Below are 24,653 nucleotides of genomic sequence, written 5' to 3'. Positions count from 1 at the left end.
GAGCCATGGCCGCTGAGCCTGCGCGTCCGGAGCCTGTGCTCCGCAACGGGAGAGGCCACAGCAGTGAGAGGCCCGCGTACTGCCAAAAAAAAAGAGAAAAGAGTGGAGGTGAGAATGACTCCTCTCACAATCATATCTATTAACCTTCTTGAAAAACTTTGGGCTTGATACATTTGGAGGTCCTAGGGTCCACAGAAGCAATGATTCTACCTGGGAACCAAGTTATGGAAAACAAAGTGGAAACAGAATGCCCCCCAAATCATTTTGGGTCCCTCATGCCACCAAGCCAACAGTCTGAGAAGCAGGTCTCCACACTGGTCATGATTATTGGGTTACTACCATACAGTGGAGGACTACGTGTAAAACCCAGGGAATTCACTGGGTTATCTCTGAGTTTCTCCTTGTCCAATAGTAGTGGTTAGTGAGAAAACACCGTGATCTAACATAAATAAGACCACTGAAAACTCGGATCCTACAGGAATAAAGAATTGGGTCACCAACTAGATAAAGAACATCATCCAGCTGAGTTTGCAGCAGAGGTAAGAGGAACATGAAATGGATGGTAGAAAAAGACAGCTATGATTAGTAAGGAAGAATTCTGTGTAACCAGCTACCAAATCAGGGAGTTTAGCAGCTATGTTTTACATCACTAAATTGTATCCCTAGCCCTCTTTCTCTTTTTCTTCTTGCTATCTTATATGAAGAGCATCAGTGGCATCTAATGTTTAGGTAAGAGAATGACCATTGCCATCATCCCTAATTAAGGTAGTTGAGGGAATTTCTTGCAACACCTTTGTTAGGTTTCAACCACAGGAAGGAGAAAGAGTGGATACTTGAGGCAGAAGGGTCTAGCTGTGCTAGACATCTTCTAATGCACTCATATCTGCTCTCCATCTTTCTCTAACCTCTGTGCTGACCTGACATGTATGGACTAGATCATAGGGCTCTCTTTTACTCTGGATTCCAGTTGGGTTTGGCTAATGGAGAGCCACAGCAGAGGTTAGGAAAGAACCTAAGAGAGTAAGGTTAGGGTACCTGTTTTCCTTGCTCCCTCCCAGGTCCCACAATCAAAGATTATTGCTACTCTTTCCATTAACTGCTCACCTCCTTCCCTCAGATCTAGTGGTGGTAACTGATCTGCTATTGTTAGCCCAGGACACCAAACCCACACCATTGTAGATTATCCTCTATTAAATCTTCCTTGAATTATCTCACTTTGAATGTGCCAGCTGTTTTCAGCTAGGAGCCTGCCTAATACATGTAGCATAGAACAATCAAAGACACTTTTTAACTAGAAAACTTTACCGAGGGAGGGAAATTAAGTATTACTCTGTATCTGGAATAGACTTGGGGGAAATCAATGAACTTAAGAAAGTTCCAATAAAATTTAGATTTACTAGAATTGTCTTTGATATTTTTTCATTTGATTTTCTATTTTTAAGTATTAGACAGAAAATAATCTTAGTAAGGAATCCAGATAGATTTAATGTTGAGCATCCCTTTGAGGGAAAGCAGGCAGACTCTAAACAAAGCACCAAGGCCTAAACTTAATATGAGTCCCAAAGGGAACATGAATCAATAGAATCACTGTTATAGGTTAAATTGTGTCTCTTAAAAAGAAATGTTGAAATTGTAACCCCCAGTGCCACAGGATGTGACCTTATTTGGAAATAGGATCTTTACACAAGTTAAAATAAGTAATTAGAATAGACCCTAATCCAATATGACTGCTATCCTTATAAGATTTGGGGAAATTTGTATACAGAGACAGACACACACAGGGGAGAACGATGTGATGAGATCCAGAGGGAAAGGCCAGAGGAAGACAGAGGACAGAAGTGATGCAGGTATAAGACAAGGAATTCCTGGGGCCACTAGAAGCTTGGAGAGACAAGGAAGGATTCTGCTACAGGTTTCAGAGAAAGTATGGCCCTGCCAGTACCTTGATCTTAGACCCCAAAACAGTGAGACAATAAACTGTTGTTTTTAGCCACTCAGTTTGTGATATCAATACTTTGTTATGGCAGCTTTAGGAAACTGATACAATCATTTTTCATTTGCTATAGTGGGAACTCTATATTTTAAAAGTCCTGAATTTTAATTAGTAAGTCACCAAAAACTATATCTGGATTACTCAGTCCACATATCAAACAAACATTTCTAACTAGGTTTAAACACACTTGAATTGTGACTTTTAGCCCACCTCTCAAATCTCTCACTAACAGACGTGGCCCTGATGTTCTGGGAAGTTATAAATATCTCCTCACGTCCACAGGCATAGATAGATGCAGAAGTAGGATTTGAACCAGATACTGTGGCTCATAATATGGTACCTTTTCCACTGCAGTTTGGAGTCTGCCCTGGCTCTGCTTAATGGATCTGTGACTTGAACAAGTGATTTAAACTCTCTGAACCTCAGAATCCTGTTTGATAGTATTTCGTAACTCACAGGATTCACGTATGACTTACTAGTCATTACGCATAAAGGGCTTAAAACCAGAGCCAGCACATGGTAATTGTTCACCAAAGGCAACTGCTATTAAGATGAGCCAAGCAGACTCTGGGTTGACTTCAAGACTCTTCAGCTGATTATGAGTTAAATTCACAGAAACAGAGAAACCAACAAACATGTGAGGCCTTCCCTTTCCAGGAAGCTATAGAGTAGAAGGCATAGGGAACAGAAACAAACATCTTTCCTATTTATTTCAAAATATAGTTGGAAAGCAATAGTGTCTACAATTTCATTTTCACTGTTTCATTCAGTTTACAACTAGTAATGTTCATTAGAATGAATTTTAAAATACATTAATCCTAATGTAACAGGATATAAAAATGGAAATATCTACCTCGATTGCAGCTGAGATCCTGAGACAACATAATGGAAAGTGGTCCCATTCTCCCGAGAAAGGTGCCAGATCACTTAGCATGACTTTTAAAGAAGTAGCTAACAGCCTGTTTGTTGTTCTTTTGCCTAATATCTATGATGAGGGTATAAAACGTTGATTTGGGTTTTTTTTTAAATAACAAATCCCTGAGGTTAACATATTCTATTAAGACACTATTTCTCCAGTATAAATAGATTACAGCAAAATCCTAGGTAACCAATTGCCCCTTTTAGTTGAAGTCTCATTTATTCATTCACCAAATATCTACTGAGGGCCCATTACGTCCCAGAGACTATTCTAGTGCTGGGGATACAGCAGTAATCAAAAGAGAAAAAAAAAATCTTCATCGTCCAAAGCTTACAGCTCATGAAGTGGAAAGATAAATAACTAGATAGATGAAATATTTATGATAATAGATGTGATAATGCTGAGGGGAAAAATGAAGCAGAGAAAACAAATAGATATTGTGTGTGTGTTGGAGGTGTGTGCCATTTTTGGGAAGAAATGCCACCAGGGAAGAAAAGCCACATTGCACTGGAGAGACTGAAAGGAAGTAAGGAGTCCAGCTATGCAGGCTTCTGGGAGAAGGATATCCAGAATATGGGAAACAGTGATTGCAGCTTCCCTAAGCGAGAGTGTTTTCTAAGGATCAGGGAGGAGGCCACTATGACTGGGGCAGAGAGAGCAAGGTGGAGAATAATAGGAGATGAGGTCCCACAGGTAACTGTGGGTGGGACAGGGGAGTTATTTGAGGTTATAGTTTCTCCTTGTAATAATCTATTGGGTTGGCCAAAAAGTTCGTCTGGGTTTTTCCATATGAAAAAACCCAGACGAACTTTTTGGCTAATCCAAGATATTCTCCAATGGCACCCACAATGTCCCTTACTTCACTGTCCACAATAAATTTCAGGGGGTAGAGGATCATGTGTGTTTTTTCTTTAATTGACATATAGTTGATTTACAATGTTATATTAGTTTTAGATGTACAACACAGTGATTCAATATTTTTATAGGTTATACTCAATTTAAAGTTATTACAAAATATTGGCTGTGTCCCTGTGCTGTACATTACATCCTTGTGTCTTTTTATTTTATACCAGTAGTTTGTACCACTTAATCCCCTTCCCCTAACTTGCCCCTCCCCCAACCCCTCTCTCCACTGGTAACCACTAGTTTGCTTTCTATATCTGAATCTGTGTCTGTTATATTCACTCATTTCATTTTTTAGATTCCACATACAAGTGAAAATATACATTATTTGTCATTCTGACTTATGTCACTAAGGATAATACCCTTCAGTTCCATCCATGTTGTCACAAATGGCAAAATTTCATTCTTTTCTTTATGGCTGAGTACTACTCGTGTGTGTGTGTGTGTGTGTGTGTGTGTGTGTGTGTGTTTCTTCTTTATCCATTCATCGGCTGATGGGCACTTACATTGCTTCCGTATTTTGGTTATTGTAAATAATGCTGTGGTGAACACTGGATTGTGTGTATCTTTTTGAATTAATGTTTTCATTTTCTTCAGACATAAACCCAGAATTGGAATTGCTGGATCATATGGTAGTTTTATTTTTAGTTTTTTAAGGAACCTCCATACTGTTCTCCATAGTGGCTGCACCAATTTACATTCCCACCAACAGTGCAAGAGGGTTCCCTTTTCTCCACACCCTCCCCAGCATTTATTGTTTATCTCTTTGATGACAGCCATTCTGACAGGTGTGAGGTGATGTATCATTGTGGTTTTGATTTGCATTTCCCTGATGATTAGTGCTGTTCAGCATCACTTCATGTGCCTGTTTTTTGATCTGTATATCTTCTTTGGAAAAAGGTCAATTTTTCAGTTGAGTTGGTTGTTTTGATATTGAGTTGTATGCACACTTTATATATTTTGGATATTAACTCCTTGTCAGACATATCATTTGCAAATGTGTTCTCTCATTCAGTAGGTTGTCTTTTCATTTTGTTGATGGTTTCCTTTGCTGTGCAAAAGCTTTTAAGCTTAATTAGGTCTCATTTGTTTATTTTTGTTTTTGTTATCCTTGCCTGAGGATACAGATCCAAAAAATATTGATAAGACTTATGTCAAACAGTATACTGCCTACATTTACTTCTACAAGTTTTATGGTTTCTGGTCTTACATTAAGGTCTTGAATCCACTTTGAGTTTATTTTTGTAAATGGTGTGAGAAAATGTTCTAATTTCATCCTTTTACATGTAGCTGGCCAGTTTTCCCAACACCACTTATTAAGGTGACTGTCTTTTCCTCCTCATATATTTTGCCACCTTTGTCATAGATTAAATGACTATATGTCTGTGGGTTTACTTCTGGGTTCTCTATCCTGTTTCATTAATCTATGTGTCCATTTTCATGCCAGTACCATGATGTTTTGATGACTGTAGCTTTGTAGTATAGTCTGAAGTGAGGTATCACGATACCTCCAGCTTTGATCTTTTTTCTCAGGATTAGTTTGGCAATTTGGGGTCTTTGTGGTTTCACACAAATTTTAGGTATATTTATTCTAGCTCTGTAAAAAAAAACCCAAAAAATCCATGGGCATTTTAATAGGTTGCACTAAATCTGTAGATTGCTTTGGGTAATATGGACATTTTAACAATAATTCTTCCAATCCAGGAACGTAGGGTATCTTTCCATTTCTTTGAATCATCTTCAATTTCCTGCATCAGTGTATTACAGTTTTCAGAGTATAGGTCTTTCATCTCCTTGGTTAAGATTATTCCTAGGTATTTTATTCTTTTTTAGGCAATTTTAAACGAGATAATTTTCTTGCTTTCTCTTTCTGATAGTTCATGATTAGTGTATAGAAAAACAACAGATTTCTATATATTAATCTTGTAGCCTGCAACTTTACTGAATTCTTTTATTACTTCTAATAGTTTATTGGTAGAGACTTTAGGATTTTATATATATAGTCTCATGATACCTGCAAATAGTGAGCTTTACTTCTTTCCTTCCAATCTGGATGCCTTTTCTTTCTTTTTATTGTCTGATTGCTGTGGCTAGGACGTCCAATACTATGTAAAATAGAAGTGGCGAGAATGGACATCCTTGTCTTGTTCCTGATCTTAGAGGAAAAGTTTTCAGTTTTCACCATTCAGTTTGATGTTAGCTGTGAGTCTTTCATATGGCCTTTATTATGTTGCAATATGTACCCTCTATATCCACTTTGTTCAGTTTTTTTATCATGAATAGATCTTGAATTTTCTCAAATGCTTTTTTCTGCATATATTGAGATGATCATGTGTTTTTACTTCCTTTTGTTAATTTAGGGTATCACATTGATCGACTTGCAGATATTGAACCATCCTTGCATCCCTGGAATAAATCCCACTTGATCCTGGTGTATGATCCTTTTTACATATTGTTAAGTTCAGTTTGCTAATATTTTATTGAGGATTTTTGCATCCATATTCATCAGAGATATTGGCCTTTTGTAGTGTCTTTACCTGGTTTTGTGATCAGGGTAATGGTGGCCTTATAGAATGAATTTGGGAGTGTTTCCTCCTCTTCAACTTTTAGGAATAGTTTGAGAAAAATAGGTATTAGCTCTTCTTTACATGTTTGGTAGTATTCCCCAGTGAAGCCTTCCAGTCCTCAACTTTTATTTGTTGAGAGTTTTCTGATTACTGATTCAACACTACTAATTGGTCTATTCAGATTATTTGCTTCCTCCTGGTTCAGTCTTGGAAGCTTGGGTATTTCTAGGAATTTATCCATTTCTTCTAGGTTGTCCAATTTGCTGGCATATAACTGTTCGTTGTATTCTTTTATTAGTGTATTTCTGTGATATCAGTTTTAATTTCTCCTTTCATTTCTTATTTATTAGGGTCCTCTCTCTTTTTTTCTTAATTAGCCTGGCTATAGTCTTATCAATTTTATCTTTTCATAAAAACAGCTCTTGGTTTCACTGATCTTTTCTACCATTTTTAGGTCTCTATTTTATTTATCTCTGTTCTGATCTGAATTATTTCCTTCCTTCTGCTGACTTTGGGCTTTGTTGTTCTTTTTATAATTCTGTCAGATAGTAGGTTAGGTTGTTTATTTGATTTTTGTTGTTGTTGTTTCTTGAGGTAGGCCTGTATCAGTTAAAACTTCCCTCTTAGAACTGCTTTTCCTGTGTCTCATAAACTTCGGAGAGTTATGTTTTTATTTTCACTTATCTCAAGGTACGTTACAATTTCCTCTTTGGTATCTTCATTGACCCATTGATTTTTTTCAGTACTATGTTGTTTACTCTCCATGTTTTCGATTTTCCCATTTTACTTCCTATAATTAACTTCTAGTTTCATACCATTATGGTTGGAAAAAATGCTTGATAGGATTTCAATTTTCTTAAATTTATTGAGACATGTTTTGCAGCCTAACCTGTGATCTATCCTGGAATATATACTCTGCTGCTTTTGGAAGGAATGTCCTGTAAATTAATATAAAGCCCAACTGGTTTAAGTGTCATTTAAGGGCACTGTTTCCTTATTGATTTTCCATCTGGATGATCTGTCCATTGATGTAAATGAGGGGTTAACGACCTCCACTATTAATGTATTATTGTCAATTTCTCCCTATATGTCTATTAATATTTGTTTTATATATTTAGCACTCCCATATTAGGTACATATGTTTATAAATGTTGTATCCTCTTCTTGTATTGGTGCCTTTACCATTATATAATGCCCTTCTTTATCTTTTATTATAGGCTTTGTTTTAAAGTCTACTTTGTCTCATATGAGTATTGCTACCCCAGCTTTCTTTTCATTTGTTTGCATGAAATATCTTTTTCCATCCTCTCACTTTCATTTTGTGTGTTTCTTTAGCCCCTAAGTGAGTCTCTTGTAGGTAGCATATAGATGGGTCTTGCTTTTGTTATCCAATCAGCCAGGCTATGTCTTTTTTGTTTGTTTTGTTTTGTTTTTGTTTCTTGCGGTATGCGGGCCTCTCACCGTCGTGGCCTACTCCCGTTGCGGAGCACAGGCTCCGGACGCGCAGGCTCAGCGGCCATGGCTCACAGGCCCAGCCACTCTGCGGCACGTGGGATCCTCCCGGACCGGGGCATGAACCCGTGTCCCCTGCATCAGCAGGCGGACTTCCAACCGCTGCGCCACCAGGGAAGCCCTAGGCCATGTCTTTTAATTGGAGCATTTAATCTATTGACATTTAAAGTGATTATTGATAGTTATGTGCTTGCTGTCATTTTGTTATTTATTTTCTGGTTGCTTGTATAGTTCTTCTTTTAGTCTCTTCTCTTGTGATTTGATAACTTTCCTTAGTGTTATGTTTGTGTTCCTTTCTCTCTAGTTTTTGTGTATCTATTGTAGGTTTTGAATTGTGATTATGATGGAGTTTATATATGTTGACCTATAACTGTACCTACTTGTTTTAAACTGATAGTCATTTAAGTTTGTTCTGTGATTTTTCTTTTCTGGGTTTCTGTAAAAAAGTTACCAGTATTCAAGAATTATTTGTGATCTTGGGGGAAAACTCCTTTTATGAAGAGTCATTCGAAGGTCATTATCTTTTACTTTTATTTGAATGTCCAACAACTTTATGAAGTTATCCCTTTGGTAATTTCAATCTACTTACCATCTTGCCTCAATATTGTCTTTTTTTTATGACAAGCATCTTAGCTGATCAAACTAATAGGAAATGAGGGAATTCAATGAAATATATACCTACAGTATGTATTTTACAAACTACAATATGCATGTGGTGTTTGTGACACCTTGATTACAAACATACAGACTTTTCAACACATCTACTGCAAAAACTTGGGAAGGAAAGAATGCAGTTAAGGATCAGACAATTTGAACAAGCAGCTTTGTTACTGACAAGACCTGGTGTAGCCAAAATTCTAGTTAGTAAGAACACGTAAAAAGTATCAAGAAACCAGTGTGGCTTCACAGGGAATCCCTGAGGGGGCAAAATTTTACAGGTATTTATTAAAGGAAGTAGGAGCACATAGACTAGGAGAAACACAGCAGAGTGGCATGAATCTATAAGTGTCTAGAAACCAAAGACAAAAAAGAAAAAGGCCTAAAACAACATGAGGGAACCTTTAATTTGAATTGACAAAAAGCAATAAGACAGTGTAACTCTAAGTATTGGAACTCATCTTATTATAGATGAGGCTATGCTAAGAATGCCATCTGCTTTCTTTGAATATATGCAGACCTCCAAGCATAGAGGAACAATGAACAAAATAACAAGAGCTTGAAAATGTGATTAAAGAATCTGTCAACCATTATTTGGAAAATTACAGTGAATTAGAGATATAACAGATCTCTGGACAAAGAAAACATGGCCTCAATTAATAAGAGTGCTGCCTAGTTCACTTATAATCTGAATTTATCTTTGTGTTGCATTGTCCATTTTAAGCAATCCTTAACCACATCTCTCAGTTGTTCTCTGTCACATAAGCCTGCCCTGCAATGAATGGACATGTCCTCAAAAGTTCTTAATTACTAGTTGCAGAAAATGGAGGAAATGCTGTCTCCAAATACATATGTATTTTAAAATACAGGAACTTCATCTTCCATTTAAAAGAGTTTACTTTCCTCCAACATTCTTAATATCTGTTGCCAGCAACTTCTCACCCCAGGGGCAATTTCTCTTTCTATGTCTGCAGCCCAATAGTCTTCTCTTCCATGTCCCCCACTTTTCTCACTTTTTACTTCCTCTCCCTGTCAAGAAGTAGGGTGCTTCTTCTTTCTCTCCTTTTTATTGGGGAGGGTGAATTCCAGCTTTGAGTCTAAGCTCAACACAAATCCTCCAATGGGCAGTGCAGAGGGCTTGTTTCCTGTGTACCACCAATAAATACCCTTCCCAAGGGGCCATCCCTAGAGTGTGAGGGGCCCTTGGCAAAAAAATTTTTGGTACCCTTCTCTAACAATAGAAATTTTATTTTTAAGATGTAAAACAGAATTATGGGCTCAGCTAAGGTATAATGATTTTTTGATGAAGAGATAGAATAATGAGTAGAGATACATATTGGTTTATTTTCCAATCAGTTCATGTGAAGTTTCTTAGTGTCCAGGTACCAGCTTTTCTTGTTTGGGTCCAGGAATCATCAATTCATGTTCTTTATTGCCATATGCATCATTCTTGGCTAATATCATATCACCCACAGTGATAAAAAAGGTAGCAATGCTATTATTACTCACTGTGCCATGACTCTTCAGAACCTGTTTATATTGAAAAAATGTAGGTCTTCTTGCCTCTGCAGTTCCCTACTTTCATTTATTTAAGGCTGGATACATCATTACTCCTAACACTACATCATCCACCGTGCTGCCCATGAATACTGGCTTTTGATGACTCTTACAGTAATTTTTATTGTGCTTCACTCACAATATCCACAAATGCAAGTCTTACATATAAGACACAGGGAAATAAAATGACAATTTGTTTTCTGGTCATGTTAAATTTACTGTACAGAAGTGTATGACATAAATAAAGAACAAAACATCCTGCAATCCTGTTTCTTCTCTGAACTCTTTAAGACATAATCACAGCATTCCTAGAATGTGATTCTTCTCAGTGTTGACCTCACCCTTGTCTTTCACACACTGCCACAAGTGGCAAAGATAAAAGGAGCATCCACACTAGGGAAAGGAAGGCCTCTCCCTTGTCCAGCAACCTGGGACAGCATGACACCACCATACTGATCAAAGGCAAGAGAGGACATCATATGGAAGACTTCATTGGCACTACAGAGCAACAATCTCAAAATACCTGAGAGGATATTGGCACAGTTGCCCAACAGTGGCAACCCAATATGTGGTACAGAGCCTACGAAGGAGATGGGGCAACTTCACGGGTGCCAGCAGGAGGGGATAAGGGGTAAAGAATACCTGCCTCCAAACCTGCTGTACTCATGTGTAGGAGAATGGAGGTGACCCTTCAGCCATCACACGGACAAGCAAGAGCCAATCCATGGGTCCCTATACATAGCTCAAACCGGAGAGATACTGGTGGACTACAGGTATCCCAGGGCCCTAAACTTGTCCTATGTTCAACATGTGTGAAAGTTACTCAAAATGATGATGTGAGCTTCATTCTGACAGTCCAATCTTGTGTGAGCTCACAAAAAAATTCTGCACTGGCTAGGAGGAATGAGCAGCTCACCAGGCTACGCTTCTGGAACCAGGGCCCATCTATATGAGCCCAGCCAGGGAGCCCTGGTATGATACCATAAGTGCAAGTTCCACAGTGCTTCAGGATAGCTGGTCAACCCATCATATGAGGTGGAGGGCTACAGATACTCCACATGGGAGAAAATGAGACTGGGGCTCACTCATGTCCCAATCCAGGCTCCGGGTATTCTGGCTAGATAGCACTAAAAGCTCCCAGGACAGTACCAGGCATCTGACGGGAATTTAGAACATTTCAAGGAAAGTACAGTCAAGGCACAGGGTACCTAAGGCATGGATCCTGAGGCGGGGCTTCACTTGCCCAAGTCTAAGGGTAGCATTGCTCCCAGACACAGCAACTCATACTTTTAAATATGCCATGTCCTGAATCATGTAATGTACACACACATATAACTTATATCTCCTAGTTTATGTTAAACTAAATTTAATTAATATGTCTATTTCTTGACACTCCAAAAAATGGCAAGATGTCTCACAATCTGAATATGGAAAATAATTATCATTTAGCCTAATTTACTATTTACTTCATTTTTGATGAGACCAAAGCCAAGTGAGGTATCATTCACTTGCTATTGCACCTCCACCTCTGCACCCTAGCACTCACTTTCTACCACTAACTGGGTTCCCAAAGTATAAAGTGTCCTCCCTCAACTGCATCCAGTGCAGTGGCCTGATTTCCTTGGCACCATGTAAGATATCGCTCACCACCAGTGCTCAGTGAATACTTTCCAAATAAATGACCCAAATTCACATAACATGAATGACTCAGAGTTCACTTAGCTCGGTTCAACATTCCATGGGGGTGATGATACAGCAAGAGGTTATTACATTATGAATGTGACAAACTAGGTCTCAAAACCAAGAGAATCCTGAAATAAGAGCCATGGCACTGACCTCAGTGATGGGATAAACAAATAGGCAGCTGTGATCACGCCAATGTAATCCTATTAATCACAACGGCCCCAGAATAAAAGAGGAAGGAACCAAGATGACTGCAGCAGCAATAAATTAACTTCCTCCACCATTGTCACACAGGAGGAAACAATTCATCATATTGAAGCCTGAAGCTTATTTTCCACATGAAAAATGAACTTAAGTTAATGCAACCTCAGAAAACAGGTCCATTTCTATAATGTTTGGGGATTTCTTTTAAAAATCTAGAATTCCCTGGCTAATGAATGGTGAAAGACTGCAGTACTACCCTAAATGAAGTCCATTTTAGAAGAGGTACTTTTGACCTTCCCTGCCATGGATTCCTTATGCACTCTTTACTGAGTAAATAAACAATTTTGCCTGTGTGTGTGTGTGTGTGCGCGCACGCTCTTGGTGACTTTCCATCTCCTGATGGCATATGATGATTATCTCCAGCAGCTCAACTGTCCTCAAACCCTATACCAGACATGAGGAGACAGTAAACCTGCCACCCTCTCTCCCTTAGCGTGACCACCTAAATAGGGCATTTGGGCTACAATCTTTTTGCTTCAGGTTGAAGCCTTTTGGGAGTTCTACAGACTTCAAGAAAGACAATTTCTGCTCTTCTCAAAAACTGGAAAAAAAAAAAAAGTATTGTATGTCATTCAAAAGGACTGGAGAGGGCAAGGGAGATGTCAGTGTGGACTAGAGGTCCACACTGAGAGCTTTTTAGAACATGCAGATCTTCAGTTGAGCCTGGAAAAAAGGGAGATGTGACCAGGCATAGAGGAGGAGGAAGGGTGTTCCAAGAGGGGAGATTAGAATGCTCAAGGCATAGAGGCAGAAAACAGAAGGGGCCTGAGAGATGCACAGCCAGATGTTCCCAAGTGTGGGAAAGTGAGAAGGATGCCATCATCCAGAGCCTGGAAAACGTGGTTTGGATTTTGCTTTACAGACCAAGGTTATACAGTAGATATATATGGACAACTTTGCTTCACATATCAATGTTTCCAGCATAAGAAGTGTGTGTGTGTACATTTGAGTGCTACTCTTGGTGTGCTGATGTGCTGTGATTGTTTGGGGAAGGTGGTGGGGAATGAATTCCAAGTAATTCACCAGAGCACTAGGGCTCCTGGAAATCATGAGTCAATGACTTTCCTTTTCACCTGAGTGGCGAAACTCTACAGAGTAAGCCCTTCTTTTTTAGCAGCTCTCTAGTTCCACAGCTGTACAGTTGTGCCAGCTAAAGCCTATGAGTGCAGGCCAGCGATATATGATACAATGCAGGACTGGCCTCTCACCCTCTTTGCACCACTTACTACCTTTGTGACTTCAGGCAGGCCAGTTCGCCTCCCTGAGCTTCTTTCCTCCCTGAGCTTCCTTCCTTCTTTCCTTATAACAGTACCTATCTGTGGAGATGAAATGATGTAACACATGACAAACATGTGGCACAGTGCCTTGTACAATATGAGGGCTCAGGGAATATTAACAATGTTGCTATTCCCAGTTATGGTTCATATGGTTCTTCCCACCCAGAAAGCTTCCCCTCCTCTTCACAGTGACTTCTCTCAATGTTCCCACTCCTTTCAGGACAGGTGAAGTCTAATTTCATCTAGGCCCCCAAGTTTGTCTCTTTTCTGGATGCCTGGGTCCACACATACTCACAAACAGCCTCATGGGCTTAAGTGCGTCCCTGCTGTCCAGTCATCTCACAGGCAGGTTGTTGTCCCCCAAGAGCATTTTGCTGTTATAGAAGAAATAGTATCCCAGGCACTGGTGCTTGTTACTCCCAAGTGTTAGGGACTAAGCTGTCAACCCTCACCATGTTTACTTTAAGAAGAAAGGCTGAGGCATTCAGAGGATTGCCAGAGCAGTCAGAGTGGGTTAGGTAGGAGAATGGATAAGATGCAGGATGCCCTGCTCAGGGCTTGTTCAAATGGCTCCTAAGATTGTCAGAGTAGTCACAGCCAGTGTAGGTATAAAAGTGACCAGGTTAGAAAGCCTCCAGTTGAGTCCTAGGTGTGCAGCTCTGAGGCTATTTTTAAGCAAGCCTCCTCAATATGCTTAGTCATGTCCTGATCTCTCCTATACAAATCAAGAGAAATTAAATTCCTCTCTTGGCTCTATGTGCTCATTTTTTCTATTCCCCTTGTTTCTCAGGCTGAATGTCTACCATTGTGAAGGTCACAGAACCCTCCTAGCCTTCTTATAAGCAGAGAAGGCAACAAGAGACAATTTTCAAACGAGTTGTCTGCCCCTCACCTTGTAGGACCTCTCATACTCATGGAAGCAGACAGCAATTTTATGATGAATCAAACCAACCATTTCCTGGTGAGTAATTGTCCAGGAAAGCAAAAGATGTGGACATGTCCTCATCTCTAAAATCCAAGAATAATTCTTGAAGCAGTACAGATAAACTGACAGTTGTCCAAACCAAAGTTGCCTGCTAAATCTGGGCAGGACACTTTTTCTTGTTTCCAGAATAAAAAAACAAACAAACAAAAACAAAAAAATTGGCTTCAGTCTCCTAGGCCTTCCCCAAGTTCCAAAGAGCAGACTCAAGCAGTTAATAATCAGGACAACAGAGTCACAGGACTCCTAGTTCCTCCTGAAGGGATATACATAACAATCTGATACATACCTTTGAGTTGTTCTGCAGAAATTAAGACCCCCACCGGGGTGGGGGATGGTAACTACATACTGACCACAATCACGTAGACCCCAGACTGGTTGGAACCAAAAAGTCAAGAGTCCAGAAACATCACACACCTTACGACCCTCCCCCCAACACAATCTTTAAAAACTCTTACCTGAAAGCCATCAGGGACTTAGGGTCTTTCAAGCACAAGCTGCCCATTCTCCTTGCTTGGCCCTTACAATAAACCTTTCTCTGATCCAAACTCCAATGTTTCAGTTTGTTTGGCCTCACTGTGCATCAGGCACATGAACTCAGGAAAGACCTAAGAGACTAAAGCCTTTTTTTTTTTTCTACAAACAAGAAATGGGGGACATGGGGGGTGGGCTTTTGTACCCAGGAGGGCCCTGTAAGGTTTCAAACCCCCCTTTTCCTTGATTCTCCTCAATCTTGAGGGGAACAGGTGCAGGACAAAACAAAGGAAGAATGTTTGGACAGAGAGGTTAATCATAACTTGGCAGAGGAACTTTGTTTTAGGAGGACTCAGTTTCACTAAAACTTTCCAGAGAATAAAAAGATGGATGAAGCCCAAGTAGAAATTTACCAAATTCAAGTAACTGAGGTGATGCCAGCTGTAAGTTTGAATTACTAAATGGTGTTTTAAGTTTCAGAGTGGGCCATAAAAGTACATTTATAATCATTAGCTATATTTTCATAAAGTAACAGATATCATTAAACTGTCTCCTAAAGCATTTGTGCAAGTAGGTAAATAGCAACACCCTTCTGATACCATTTCTCAGTGGACCCTTTCTTCATAAATTATGAGTCAAATTTCAACCTAACCCTGGTCAAATGATCATGAAATCAACACTAATGGAGATAAAGAAAATAACGATTTACCTATCCTTTACATTTAAAAATTACTTTTAAAATCCAAATTTTACAATGACTCCTCTTGTAATTGTGGGTCACTTTCATCAGATCACGAGAAAACTTCCATTGTTGAAAAACTTTCCCTTTGCCTCTCTGACTACAGAGAAAATCCTTCATTTTCTTTCCCTAATATTGATTCTCCCTTCCTCTGGCAATGACCCCACTGGTTGCCTGACTTGGGGAAAGATTGACTTTCTATCTTGGCTCTTAGTGATCATTTCACAGCCACTTCCCCTGGAAGGAAATGGAACCAATAAGACTGTCCCTTATCTCTTATCTCCTCTGTTCTCTGCCTTCTGCTTCATTCCTCTCAATCTCCACAGATCTGCATTCTCCATTCCTTCATTCACATGGCAGAATATGGTACCCCAGAGCTCCTAAGTTTTGTTGTTACAGTCCCATTCTCATGCAAACACTTACCCAGTTCCTAAAGACCAAGAAAGAGATTCCAACAAGTACATATTTTTCTACCACTGGATCAACCAGCTACTGCCATGAGTGTAGGGGCTTTAGTTTAATACAAATTTGGGTGGCCTAGTCCTCAAAAAAATAGGATCAAAGACCAAAAGAGAGGGTGGGCTCATCAGTTGGGTGACACCCCACCAAAACGGTTGTCTACTATAATCTTCTTCACTTTTAGTCACACCTTTTTTTTTTTTTCTCCTCAATGTACCAACATTTCCCAAATCACCCAGAATGGCTGTTTCTCAAGTGATAGCTTACCATGATTCAAACAAGGCAGCAAAACTTTGGAAGTCTGGTTACCAACACCAGTTACAAAGAGAATCTAACATTTCCATAGTAACATCAGCATCAGTGTCATCTTCCATAAGGGATGATGAAAGTTATCCAGGTGATTAGGTATGTTTTTCACAAGGGCTTTATCATCAGCCTTATATATTCAGACGCCTTCATGCAAGGTTCCCAGTAGCTAACCCACAGCAAAAAAATGTTAATTTGTTGTCTTTATAATTTGCCTGATGCCAGCCATGGCCTGAGGAATAGTAAAAGCATTTTACTATTGACAAAAGGTTGGTTTGTTTAAAAGGAAAGTTAACAAAGAAGAGGATTATTTGCATAAATTAGAAAAGTTTGAGGTGTTCTGGAACATCTAGATTATTGTCCACATTTTGCTGCTTGGAAGCATACATTTAATAAGCTTAACCATATGGAATAATCACTAGGTTCAGTGAATTTAATGAAAGCCTGACATATTACTAAATTGATTCAGAGCAAAGAGATTCCCACAATGAAGGAGAATTAGAACTTCACATCATGTTACCACAGAGATTCTATTAGTTGACAGGAATGCAGGCAGACATCAAATTATTTTTACATTATACATTGTGAAGGGAAAAAATACTTTATGACATAATTTAGCAACTACCTCCTCAGAATCCTAGTCACCCATTCCGCTGTTAATACTGTGTTGTCTTGCAAAATCTCTTGGTTGCCTTAGGTTGTCATGTAACGATCTGTGTTTTGGCTTCTTCATCTCAGCTAAATTACAAGCTCCATGAGAGCCCAATGCCTAGCATGAGTGGACACTCAGTGAATGTTGTTTGAGCGATTGATTATAAAACCAACAATAGTGATGGCTAACTGAAGATGAGATTAGCAAGGAATAATCCAGTTTCCAATTTCTAGAATCACCCCTACAATCATTCCATTTTATTCATGGTCCATGATGGAAAGCACGTTTCAATTGTGTTTTACTTTCTCAGCTGTATCCTTAGAACCTTTAAAAGTGCCTGGCATAGACTAGGGGCTGGATAAGCATCTGTTAAGCAAATGAATTCCACCAATGTAGTCCAGGACAACAGGAAGGGTCTGCATCATTTTAACTTTTCATACACAGAACTGTTCTTCTACATATCTATTTCTAATCCAAAAAATTAATAGAAAAACCAGAAGACAAAACATATATACTAAAGGCTTGGAAAAGGGACTTCTTTTAAGGAAAGGGTTGCATGGCTGGAGTTGTTTCACCCTGTGAGTTTCAGTATTGCTTGTCTAGGTATCTATTATTTTTTCTCCCCCACATGAAGTATGTAATTGCATACTGTTCCTTTGAGTGGTGATTTTAACTCAGATGATGAGGCTAAGAGCTGACTTCATTAATCTCCTTAGTTATATGAAGAATTATTAAATGAAAGATTCTAGGCAGCTGCTGGTCATTCTATGTAAGAAGAAATGCCTTTAAGGGCAGCAAGAAAGAGTTGGGCTAGACATGAAAAGGAACTTCAGACTGATTAGATATTGAGAATCTCCCAAATAAGCATACTAAAATGGTCCTATTTAGAGATCTTTAAAGCAGAGAAACCAAAACTTCTTTCAACTTTTACGAAATTCCCCAAGGAGACTGTCTTCAATGGTTTCATAAGGTTCCTGTCTGCTTGCTGAGTTCTGATTCCCTCTCCCTCCTTAGTAAGTGCATTCCCGTCTCAGAATTTGAGGTCAAAACATCAAGGAATTCAGACATTGGCTAACTGATTAAGTTCTGCCTTCCAAGTTTCCAGGTATTAAAAAATTATCCAATAAGAGGCATTATTTTCTCTGAACTAAGGATGGAGAGGGATGGAGAGAGATGCCATTACCATGTACAGACATACACAGTGGGAAGTAATATGCCCTCGCTTCCAGGCACAAACCTGGTATTACTCATCTTTTCAGAAATTATTTTGATTCAGTCTGGAAAAAAACCCAATTTAGGGCTTCCCTGGTGGCGCAGTGGTTGAGAGTCCGCCTGCCAATGCAGGGGACACGGGTTCGTGCCCCGGTCTGGCAAGATCCCACATGCCGTGGAGCGGCTGGGCCTGTGAGCCATGGCCGCTGAGCCTGCGCGTCCGGAGCCTGTGCTCCGCAATAGGCCACAACAGTGAGAGGCCCGCGTACTGCGAATTAAAAAAAAAAAAAAAAAAAAACCAATTTAATGTAGATACTTCCTCTTTCTCCATCCACATACTCATTTGCATTTTCAGCTTTTAATTATGTTTGTAATATTAAAAATGCTCTTTAAATTTACAGTCCTTTGAGATTAACTGCTTTATTCAGTTTGTACATTTACAGAGAAATGTTCCAGGCCCAAAGTCACTGTAAATAATTGGTGGAAAAAAATCAAATTAGATCAATGTGTTTTTGCCAAAGCCCATGTGGTCCAGAAGCTTTTTTAAAGTGTATATGTCATTCTGGTCCATTTATTTCTCTTTGTTTCTTTATATTTCTCATTCTACGCCCTTCTCTGGGTAAAATCATCCATGCCCAGAAATTGACAAATATTATCAGAATTACCTATAGCCTTTACTCTGAGTTCTAGACCCATCTAGCAACTGCCACCTGACATTCCCTTTTGGACATTTCAAATGCCTCTCAAAATCCTCATAACTAAACCCTAACTCATGAACTGCTCCTAAATTCTCCTTCCCTAAAATACATGGGCCTCTTCCAGTGATGTCTTTCTCAGGGACTGGAACTACCATTCATCCAGTTGCACAAACCAGAAGGCACTATTCCAGTAAGTCCTGCTGATTTATACCTCCTAAAGTATCTTTCGCATTGGTTGTTTCCAGTAGCTCCACTCTAGCCCAGGCTACATTATCTTTTACTGCAATATCCATCCTACTGATCTCCCTGAACTCACTCTTGCCCCCTCTTCAGTCTATTCTTTTTTTAATTATTATTTTATTGAAGTATAGTTGATTTACAACATTGTGTTAATTTTTCAATCCATTCTAGACTTTACACAAAGTGATCTTTTGAAACTAAAATATGCCTCTTCCATCCTGATGTTTTAGGAAAAACAATAAAATCCTTAACCTGGCATGAAAGAATCTTCATGACCAAGCCCATTCTTCTACTATGACCCATGACTAGGACATCATGTGTCTCCTTTTCTGGGCCCTAACTTTACTATGTGTGGGTGAATCACTGATAAGTCTGACACCTCACTAGACTAAATAATCTTGAAGGCAGGAATAATGTGCATTTTTCTCACATTTTATTCCAGCACTAACACAGTTCGTAGCACCAACAGGTGCTCCACAAATAACTGTTCAGTGCGTGAATGGACAGATGACTTTTCATTGAAGGGTCAGTAGCCCTCTGTAGGTATGACTTCAGAAAGATATAGATTCAGGATATCACTTTCCTGTGGAACTCCTCTTCTATCATTCCCAGAATAGTTGAAATTCTAACATTAAGGTACAAGGCCTTTTATTCCACTATTTGAAAGAATGCTTAAAATAGAAATGTCCTTGGGAGATGGAGGGAAATATATTTAGGCCCTGGAGATGGTAAATCAAAGAGAGAAATAGGAAGCTGTAAAAGGAGGCTGCTTATGTTGCAAGCTCCCTGAGGCCTCAGAGGAGTCACCTGACAACTGATCCCACAAGGCTTTCTGTTTCTAGACCTCCTTCTCCTTGTAACTGCAGGTTTACTTCCGTTCCAATTTCCAGACTCAATCCTGCCCAAGGGCAGGAGAAATTGAAGGACTTAGGAATCTTAAGCACTCCAGAATTCAGCTGAGCTTGTCTTCACCTTGTAACTTAGGCATGAGATCTATGTTTCTTATCCCAAGCTCTCTACTGAAATTTCTGCCCCAGTTCTAACAATTTGTACACAATTGTTATTTCTTAGACCCTTGTCTTTATTTTGATATCTTGTCCAGTACTGGTTCCTTCCTCATGTTCCTACAAGTCCAGGAGCTGGGGTACTGCTAGAAATCCCACACCTTAACAGGACATGCTAGCTGCTGACAAGTCCCCAGATGGTGAGCATCTGCCTGGATTCTCTACCCCTGTGCTCTGTCGGGGTATTAAGGAGGCCCAGTTTTGAACCCCTTCTTGGACTGTAATTGGACTGTTATCAGCTGGTTGTCTATTATTCAAATTCTTCTTCCTGAGAGTCTCTGCTCCACATGAATGGACAAGTCTAATTACAAACCCTGACTGCTCCCTATTTGTCCTTCCCCATTGCATTTATTTGGTCATATTCAGTTGTATCATTACTCTCTGGGGTGTTACGGCTAAGAAGATAAAAAAGATGTGCTTCACTGGAGAAGACATGTGATTATCTCTGAAACTAGTTGTGATGGACAGACTCTAAGATGGTCCCAGTTATCCCCACCTCCTGATATCCCATGTCCTTGTGTAATCTCCTCCCCCTGAGTGTTGGCAGGACCTGTGAATGTTTTCTAAGCAGGAGAAAAAGGCAAAGTGGATGAGAAGTCATTTCCTTGATTATGTTATATAAGACTGTAACTTCCTTCTTGGCAGATGACTTTCTCCATTGATTCTATCCATTGCTGGCTCTGAGTGAGTAAACTGCCCTATGGGGTAGCCTACATGGCAAAGAACTCAGGGAAGCCTTCAGCTAACAGGCAGCAAGGAGCTGATATTCTTCAACAGGGGAATGGATAAACAAGCTCTGATACATCCATCAATAGAATACTATTCAGTGATTTTAAAAAAGGAATGACATATCAACTCATTCAAAGACATGGGAGATTCTTAACTGCATATTGATAACTGAAGAAGTCAGTCTTAAAAGGCTACACTGTATAATTCCATCTGTAGAACATTATCACAAACATAAAACTGAGATGGTGAACAGATCAGTGATTGGTGGAGATTTGGAGTGAGGGGTGTATAAGTGAAGCATAAAGGATTTTTTAGTGCAATTCAACTATATTGTATTATACTGTAGTGGTGTGTATATGATAGTATACGTTTGTCAACACCCATAGAATTTTAGAGGAGAAAGTGAATTTTAATGTATGTAAATTTCAAAACATCATTTAGGAGTTCAGGGAATCCCAGAATGGAATGCAGATTGTGACAAAAGAATATGCTTTACAAATACATAAAACTGTGGGAGTTAGGGCAAGAAGGTACAGACCTAAGTAACTTTGGAAATGAGTAGACTCTGTAAGACTGAAGATAAAAGGAACTACACATAAGCACTGTCCTCTAGTTAAGGGTATAGGTGAACAATTCTGAAACCACTATTCATGTATACTGGAATCAAACACATAAGTAAATGGATAGCTGATGATGGGGTCCAAGTTTCTCACTGGTTAACTGGGAGATCGCAGAAAAGCAAGAAGAAAAGCCTAGAATGATCCATGTTAGAATTACAGTTAGATGCATCAGAATGAACTCATATTTAGCATAATACAGATACAGCTGGTTATCTAGATATGTATATATTTATGGGTTCATATATATACACATATTATATTGCTTTGTCAGCTAACAAGGCCTAAAAGCAATGACAATCTGATAGCAATAACATAACTAACACCAGCTATAGGTTTCTAATTACATTCTCCAATAAAAAGAACCAGGGCTCCCTGGAGACATGGAGATTCCAGGAGTGGAGCTGGAAACATACAAGATGAGCCTAGAGCATCTTATGATGCCAGGAAGTAAGGAATTGCTAAACAACAAACCAATAACAATGAATACCACATAATGGGAGTATATTAAAGAGACACAGGAAGCAACTAAAGGAGTGTCCAATGTCCAAAGTTGGAATAATTTGAGCAAAACATAAATAAAGTAGCATTGGATTATAACCCAAAGGATACAATAAACATACAGGAGGCTATACTGATATAACTCAATCAATGAATAAATGACAATCGACAAACCACCTGTGCAGAGAATTCCAAATAATTTATGTAGATACTCTGCCCTTAAGGAGATGGAGCATAACTTTACATTCCTTGAAGTGTGATCAGACACAGTAACTTTCTTCCAATGAGTATGGTATGAAAAAGAGGAAAAAGAATAACTTTACAGTGGAGAAACCTGACAAACAGTACCTTAAGTCAGGTGATTAAGACTAACATCAACAATAAGTCATGTTAATAGAATGTATCTTTGATATGAGGTGCTAAAATGGGCACTTAACCTCTGTGGTCCTCCTCCCAAAAGCTCATAACCACAGTCTGAATCATAAAAAAGAAATTCCAACAGAGGAACAGCCTACTTGTGTATTGGACCAGTACTCCTCCAAACTATCAAAGGCATCAAAACATGAAAAATTCTGAGAAACTGTCACAGCCAAGAGAAGCCTACGGATACACAGCAACTAAATGTAATATGATATCTTGGATGAGATCTGGAACAGAAAAAAAGATATTACGGAAAAACTAAGAAAATATGAGTAACATATGGACTTTAGTTAATGATACCATATCAATATTGGTTCATTAATCATGACAAATGTACCATACTAATGTAAGATATTAATAACAGGAAATTGAAGGTGGGGTATATGGAAACTGTACTATCTTTGCAATGTCTCTGTAAATCTAAATTTATTTTCAAATAAAAATGTTTATTTCAAAATAAGGCAAGCCAGACACTGGGAGAAAATATTTACAGTGTATATGTGTAACAAAGAACTTATCCAGAATATATTAAAAACTCTACAAGTCAACAATGAAATGATAAACTCAGTTTTTAAAATGCTCAAAAACCTTGAACAGACACTACAAAAAAGAAAATAAGTAGCCAGAAAGCACAGGAAATGGAGCTCAATATCACCAGCATGAGGGAAATACAAATTAAAACTATAAGGAGATAGCACTTTACAACCCTGGAATAGTTCAAAGTGAAAAAACCAAATATTGATGAGGATGTGAAGCAACTGCAACTCCCATCCACCGCTGATGACAGTGTGAGATAAATAACCACTTTGGAAAACTCTTTGACAATTTCTTATAACTTTAAATGTACACCTACCTTGCGATCCAGCAGTTCCACTCCCATTGACCCAAGAGAATGAACACAAATGTCCACAAAATATTTTGTAAGATTTCTAAGACATTTAGAAGATTGCTGATTGCAGATTTAACTACAAAAGCCCCAAAGTGAAAATAACCCAACTGTCAATTGATAGAATTGATAAATAAATTTTGGCCTCTTCATTCAATGGCATATTGCTCAACAGTAAAAAATAATAAACTACTGATACATGCAACAACATGGACGAATCTCACAAACATTATGTTGAGACACAGAAACCAGAATGCCCCTCCAAAAAATATAATTATTCCTTTCATGTCAAGTTCAAGAAAAGGAAAAACTAATCTTTTAAAGAAGTAAAAAAATGTGCTGGAAATTGATTGCAAGAGGGCACAAGGAATTTTTTGGTGTAATGAAAATATTCTAAATCTTGATAATGTTTTTGAATACATGGGCAAAACTTGCCAAATTATAAACTTAAGTTCCTTACAGTTCACTGTGCCCACATTTTGCCTTAATTAAAAAGACAAGAGACACTGTGAACAATTTTATGGAGATAAATTCAACAATATAGATGAAATTAAAAATCTCTTCCATCTGGAAAAGAGCTCTTAGCAAACTAGGAATAGAGGCAAACCACAAATCTAACAAAGTGTTGCTAACAAACAAATAGAAAATATCTTATTGATGGAATATAAAAATCTTTCCCTTTGAGTTTTCCCTTACTACCATATTCACAACAAGAAGGTCTGCTAAAACCAGGTCTATTCAATACTGCCCTGGAGAGCCTACCTAGAAAAAGAAATAAAACGTATAAAGATTGGAAACCAAGATATAAAATTATCAATATCTGTAAATGATAAGATACAAATTAACCTTGAGTAAGGCTACTAAATAGTCTATATACCAAATTAGAAAATAAAATTTCAAAACAATACCATGTCTAATAGCTTTAAATATCATTAAATACTTTGTAATGAATCTAATGAAAGAAATGGAACCAATAATACTGCAAAACATCACCAAGAGAAGTGAAAGACCTAGATAAATGGAGTGAAAGACCTAGATAAATGGAGTTTTATATTCTATTATATTCAAGGATGGGAAGACTCAATATTGTTGTTTTTAACTGACCCCAACTTGATATATACATTGAATGCAATCCCAATCAAAATTCTGGCAGTTTTATTTTGGGTGGAAATTGGCAAGCTCATTCTAAAATGCAAATAACACAAAATATGAACACTAGGAAAGGAGATCTTAAAGGAGAACAAACTTGAAACACTGTGTCATTGGCATAAGAATAGACAAATACACCATTAGAACAAAACAGAGTTCTGAAGCCTCCACATGTATGGTTACCTACTTTATA

General features: G+C 38.5%; 1 long non-coding RNA gene across 5 annotated transcripts in view; it reads right to left on the bottom strand.

Annotated features, from left to right (window-relative positions):
• Nucleotides 1-351: 351 nt before the first annotated feature.
• The window catches only part of LOC111183562 (uncharacterized), a 152,985-nt gene continuing 128,683 nt past the window's right edge, over nt 352-24,653 (bottom strand). For all 5 annotated transcript variants that reach the window (XR_016392734.1, XR_016392737.1, XR_016392735.1 and 2 more), the window contains one exon: nt 352-24,653. This exon is cut by the window's right edge. This is a non-coding gene — a long non-coding RNA (uncharacterized LOC111183562).

This window comes from Delphinapterus leucas, chromosome 3 (assembly GCF_059928025.1).
Source record: "Delphinapterus leucas isolate spDelLeu-1000000601 "Yukka" chromosome 3, BTC_Dleu_Yukka2, whole genome shotgun sequence".
Lineage (NCBI taxonomy): Eukaryota > Metazoa > Chordata > Mammalia > Artiodactyla > Monodontidae > Delphinapterus > Delphinapterus leucas.
The sequence above is the reverse complement of the archived record's forward strand: the minus strand, read 5'-3'. Positions and strand labels throughout refer to the sequence as shown.